This window comes from Solanum dulcamara, chromosome 8 (assembly GCF_947179165.1).
Source record: "Solanum dulcamara chromosome 8, daSolDulc1.2, whole genome shotgun sequence".
NCBI lineage: Eukaryota > Viridiplantae > Streptophyta > Magnoliopsida > Solanales > Solanaceae > Solanum > Solanum dulcamara.
Window position 1 is genome coordinate 49,982,768 of NC_077244.1, and position 6,914 is coordinate 49,989,681.

A 6,914-nucleotide genomic window follows, 5' to 3' on the forward strand; every position below is an offset into this window, starting at 1 on the left:
TTAAGGAGTTAAAGGAAATCGGGCAGCACCTCCCCTATAACATGCCCTATCCGAATTTCCAATTAGATACCTAATCACTACAACCAACCAACAACAAGCTGCAGCTCATATACAACTAAAACCTGGCAACATTACATAATATAAGCTCCAAACAATTTGCTGAAAATTATGATACCAAAATAGGGTTTCTAGTCTTTATTTTGTAAAACCTTTAATTTTACAAAATGAGGGGTAGTGTGGCTGCAACCAGAATCCCCCCCACCTATTTTAAAATACTTTTAGGACCTACAAGACACCACCACACACCTGCATCAGCACACCACAAGCACAACACCTTGCTTCGACTATAATTTAACTATAGCGACTCCAATTTAGTTTGTTTCGAACGTTAAACATTTCTATGACATTTTTACACTTCCAGAAGCATAAAAGGTGTGTAATACACCCTATAACAATACCATAAACTTCAAATTGGAAGAAAAGACCTTACCTTACCCGAAATTGGCCAGAACTCTCCAAAATTGTGCCTCAGAACTTCTTTAAACGTGCTGAAATTTCGTGGTTGCTTGCTATCCATTTGGTGATGCTCCAAACCATAACTTTACATAATTAACACTATAATAACCTTTCCAAACCCTTACCAATATATGGAAGAAGAGAACCAAGTCATACCTTGCTAAAACTTACTAAAACTTGTCTAGGAAGTTCTCTTAGTATGCTGAAAAGTAGTGGGCTGTTTGTGTCGCTTTTTCGCTGCCCCAAATAGAAATTTTTCATTATTAAACACCACCATATCACCGTAGGATACCTTAAATAATTAATTTATGGAATAAAATCGAAAACCTTACCTTAAATTTAGCCAACCCATGGCTGCCCTCTCTTGCCTTCAATGTTTTCCTCTTCTTTTTTCCAAAGAGAACATGCTGAAAATGAAGTATATCTCAGCATAATATACATATATACACCTACTTAGAAGGTTCCACGTGGAAACCCCTTAGGAGTGACACGTGACAGCCTCTAAGGGCGCCACCTCAGCCCATGCAGCCCCTCACATGCTACCACGTGGCAGTGGGATCCCCCCAAGCTTCTTCATCACCTACTTGACCCTAAGTAGGTGCATCACCTGCTAGTCCAAGGAGGTGCATCACCTACTTGCTTTGAGTAGGCGCGTTGTTTCCCTATTTCTCTTTTGTGAGCTCGTAATGTCGTCTCACTTCAAGAGTCTATGTATTCCTTGCTACTTAAGCTCGACGTGTACCCAAGTATCTTAGTTATGTAAGACTTCCAAGTCGGTATATTATGCAAGCAATTCAAGTCCTATGACCCATTACTTGGCCTCCAACTCCTTCTGGATTCTTATAACCCTATTTTCAATCTTCCCTATTATGGGGTATCTCATTCTCCTTTCCTTAGAGTTATTTGATACGTGGTGGATAATCTAGAGCACACGACACTTTTAAAGAGACTTAAGACAGTGTCCCAAGGTGCAAAAGTACGGGGCATAACAGAATGATCCAAACTAAAACACTTGACGAATTTGGAATAAACATACTTATCAAACCCTTACCTTTCTTTCAAATGGATATCAACCAAAACCTCCCAAACATTCAGATGGTTGTTTCGGCCCCCCACATCATACAAAATTAGTGGCAAAATATTCATAGAGCACACAAAGCTGAGGTTAGAAGGCATTTAGGTGCATTGTTGTCGCTCATGGAAATTCGAGCCAATAAGATCCTCATTATTCTACTGATGGAGTTCTAGGATCCAAGCACAGTGTGTTGACACCCAATTTTGACCATCCACAATGCAAATTAGCTATCGAGTTTCTTTGAATTCGAACATTTTGAAATAATTAGCTTTTATAAAAAATAAAAATATTTTCATGTTATTCTTAACTATTTTTTATCTTTTTTTAAAAAAAATTTAGTATAATATACATATTTCTATATTACTATATCTTTGATTAATATTTATTTGGTTGTTCAAAAATCACCTCAAAAGATTTCATATTTTACTAAATACAATGTTGGTTAGGTTAGTTTAATTATAGTTTGCATTTTTGAAAATTTTAGTTTTTTCTAAAAAAAAAAATCTCTAATCTCCCACATCGAAAATCCTTGAGGGATTTGGGGTTTTTGAAGCCTATATAAAGGCTCATATTCTTGATAAGAAGAGAGGAGGTGTGGAGGTGTGGGAGGTTTTTTTTAACCACCCAAAGTTAGAAATTTTCTTAACTTGGCTAGGATTTTTGGACTCTTGTCCCCAGCCTAAAAGTTGCGAAAATTTTTAGCTTTCAATCTATATTTTTCTTCAACGAAAATAGGAGATTGAAGTCAAAATTTAGGCTAAGAACAGTGTTCTTATAACGTCGAACCCACGAAGGTTCGAGTCTAAATTTTTAATCTTTTATTTTATCTTTTTTGTAGATTGGAGTTCCATCAAGCTCTTGAATGGTGGTGAATGCCTTCTGCTCATCGTCTTCAATCTCGCGGCTCAGAAAGAGGTAAAATCTTTTCTCAGCTTTATTTTATTTTATGTTTTATATTTAGTTGATTCATATTCTTTTTTATAGTTAGTATATATTAAGAATAATTAGATTAATAATATAAATTTGTTATAGTTAGCATGTGTTAAGATTAATTAGCTAGCATAAGTTAAGATTAATTCATGAAAGCGCTTAGTTTTGTTCATTATTTTTTAAGTAGTTTTCCTTGACAATATAGATTTTCATATTTTTAATTTCTTCTTTTAACATGATTTAGATAATAAAATATGCTTAAAGTTGTTATTTAATTAGAAATTTCATGACCTAATTAATTTAATTCTTTCTTTAAAATTAAGTTAGTTAGCATGTCGTTAGTCACTTCTAGGATGCCCATCAATTTGATACCTTAACATATCATGATATATTCCTTTATTTAGTTTAAAATGAGTAGATGCTTCTGTAATTTTATTTTGGTGCATGTGATACAATTCGAGTTCATCTTTGGACTCCATCCTTGCATATCATTGAGTTTTGAGTCTTCCATCATCTTGTTCAAATTGTTGAAAAGTTGATACATAGAAAGAAGGGTAATATTCATGATTTAAATATTGATATTAGGCTGTATACATGGAATACATGCGGAAAATAATATTATATACACTGTATATAGTGTATATACAGTATTATATATAGTGATATACAGTAATATACAGTTGATACAGGGAACAAACACTGTATACAGTGTATATACAGTCGTATATATAATGATATACAGTTATATACAACAGATGCAGGGAACAAACACGGTATACAATGTATAATAGTGATATATAGTGATATACAACATATACAGAGAACAAACATGTGGCATACGGTGTGTATATAGTTTGATATACAGAAATAATATTGTATACACTATATATAGTATATATACAGTCCGATATATAGTGTATATACAACTGCGATATACTGTGGAATTGTGCTTAAGGCCCAAAACGCAGAAGGCCAAATAGCTTAGTCCAGGCGTACAGAAACTAAGTGTCGGACCATATTTTCATGTGTTATCTATTGTATTTATATTGATTTGGGTTGTAATAATTTATTTACTAATGTTATTTATGTTTGCTTAGATATTAATTTTAATTTATTTTAACTTAATTAGATTCTCCTAAAGATAAACCAATTCTTGTTAATATTACGCTTTAAATGATTTTCTACCTTTACTTAGTCATTTGGTAAACTTTTTACCCTTTTTTTATACATGTATATTATTTTTAATGTTTAAGTTTGATCATTTTTTTCTAAAAAATAATTTTAAAGTCTTTGTTTTCTTTCAAATTAACACATTTTCCCAAAGTTAGTCAAATAATTTTTAAATCATCGGACAACTGCATGTTAGCGGCTATTTTAAGTGCTAAAACCTTCTTAAAATAGTAATATGAACCTCGTACCCTTTTCTCTAAATTTTTAAGACTTAAATCTGTTAGGGTCTTTTAAATTAAGTTTTCTTAATTTCTTTAAAAAATTAAGTGGCGACTCCTCTTTTACTAAAATTGATTTTTTCTTATAAAGATAAAATTAATTTTACACTTTGTCTATTTTTCGACATAACACAGTGACCTTTAAATTTTTGAATTTTGAGATCACTCTTACATTAGAAGAGTTTAGTGATTTTGGAATTATCGATAAGAGGAAAAACACTATGTGTCCATCAACCATAAGTGCAAGAGATTTTCTTGGGCTGTAAGAGTTGCATGTCTTTCCATCACTAAGGAATGTGGAAAATGGAAAGGTAAAGTTGGAATATCTTTTCCAAAAATTTGGTCATCTCGAGAACTTCTATAAACACCGAGATGAATTTTCTTGCACTCGTAGTCAATGGATACATATACGGCCAAGAATATTTGTGATGGCTTTTTGGGAGCTATGGTCTTCCTAATATGGTTCCATTCAATAAACATCAACATTTTGCCGATAGTAATAGGTTTTTTTTTACAGTACTGCATAATTATTCCTTAGTGCATATGATTCTTGCCGAAGTATTTCAATCATTTTCAGCATGCACAAAGGGACATAATTTCTTTGGGGGTTGCAATTTGTTATTACAGATCTGGGTAATAGAGCACTTCTATCTCCGACAACCACAAATGGACTACACTATAGACGCCCATAACAGGATTTAGGGCCACAATGATCATCTTGATTTTGGGAGGTGCCTATGAGAGAGGAAGAGTGGTGTTTTTGTTTTGACCAACCTCACAGGAGATTTCCTCCACTGGAAGTATTATTGGACGAAAGGATTGGTTTTTGTCAGGACAGAAGGATGGGTTTTTTTGACCAACCTCTCTGAGTTTTGAGACAATTTGGAGCTGTCCAAGACATACCGCTTTGCCCAAATATGGCATTACATGATCTCATTTCAGTCCCAGCATCACGGATAAGAAATTTGTAATTGGAATAGGATAACATGATTATGATGAACGCAGAAAATAAAAAATGGTGCACGCCAGAGTATTATGTATGGCATACCACTGTGAGTCATTTGGCTCAACTAAGTACAGAGGGGATTGGAGGTGTTGCGGACAACTAGTGGGTTGATTGAGTTAGGAAGAAAGTACTCCCTCACATAGAATTCACAGCACCAATGTATAATCAAATAATTTCAGGATTCGTAGATCATTTGATACAAATGATAGAAGAGGATCCAGTAGAAGAAGCTCACTTTGAGTATGGTTCGATGAAGGGTAGGTTCAAATCATATTGACGAATCCCAGGGTACCATTTAGGGCCATATTATGATTATGACGATGATGATGATGCTCCAACATGGCCTTAGATTTTTATTTTTTATCTATACTCTATCACCCCTTTGTTTGCCTTATGGCCTCCATGTACTTTTATTTTTAAGCTTCCGCCCATCCACTTTATCGTAAGATCCAAGTCATATTTTATTAATAAAATTATGTTTGTTCCAAATCTAAAATGTGTTTGAATGGATCATTTATCATCAAACTGATTGCAACATAGGCCAACCTCTAGCAAAAAGAGGCTTCGTATTAGGACACGTTTGAATATCTCTAACTTGGCATATATCTGTTATATATCTGTTATACTTTTAAATAGCTCCTAAACTAACATAGTTTCCTTTTCCTTTTTTACTTTTTTCTTGCTAATCCCTAACAAAATGTTGATTTGTGTTGACTTGTAAATTGGTTGACTCACGGTACAACCTTCGATCAAGGGGAAAGATGACAGATGGGGAAGAATTTAACACTGGTGCAAACATAATGATAGCAGTAGAGAATCCCGAGGGTTCTCAAAATGTGGCCGACACTCGAAATGATGAGCAAATGGCTTACGTGGCACAGGAGCTTGAGATCTTGAGGGAGGAATTGCGTCAAGTGTGAGACTTGGACAAACTTTCGGCTACCACTTTCCCAACTTTCAAGATGTCCATCTACTTTCCAAGAGCCGACTTTCTTTCTACCGATTCACCAAATGTGCCTAAACATGCTCCTACTCATAGCCAAGCCCCACTAGCTCATCCATCTGCAATCAGGACTGTTCCTAACCTTCCTACTCAAGACACCGCCACACTTACCTACCCAGCAACACAATAGATATTTTGGGCACACATCGCCGCTCTTTGTGAACCACATGTGTCATCGGTATATGCTATTGAAGCTTCTACTTTCATGACACAGGTTAGGGTCAAGGTCCCGTATGAGGTTGACCAATATGCAGATATGGAAAAGGATGCCCGATTGAAAGAAGATGAGTCGATAGATGCCCAACTTCGTGGTCTAAGAAAGGCATTGAAAAACTTGAAAGTCACTAGGGGGCTGAGAGCCTAGATTACTATGACTTATGCATCCACCTAGACATTGACATGTCGGTAGGATACAAGCCACCAAGGTTTGGCATATTTGATGAAAAGGGTGACCCTCATGCAAATCTGAGGGCATAATGTGACAAGTTAATCGGTGTAGGGAAAAATGAGAAGCTAAGAATGAAGTTATTCATTTGAGGGATTTTATAGAGGAAGGCATCAAATTGGGTAAAATTCATTCCATGGCCGCATTGCAAGCTGCAAGTAAGGCCATACAATCAGGCACCACTAGTGGCATCAAGAAGAAAAATGAGGATGTTTCAGCCGTCACTTACCAGCATGGAGGACCATCCCATCGATACCCTAAAAATCCCCAAATTATTGCGCATACTCCATACACCTTGTACCCGATATAAATACTTGACCACACTATAATCTACCCCGAGAACCAGCATACCAAAATCCACTAAGACCACATGTCCCAGACCAAGCCCCAATCCACTAAAATAGACCAGCATATGCGCCAAGACCACGTCCAAATCTTGAAGCCAGATATACTCGCACCTACACACCCATTACCAAACCTTATGCCCAATT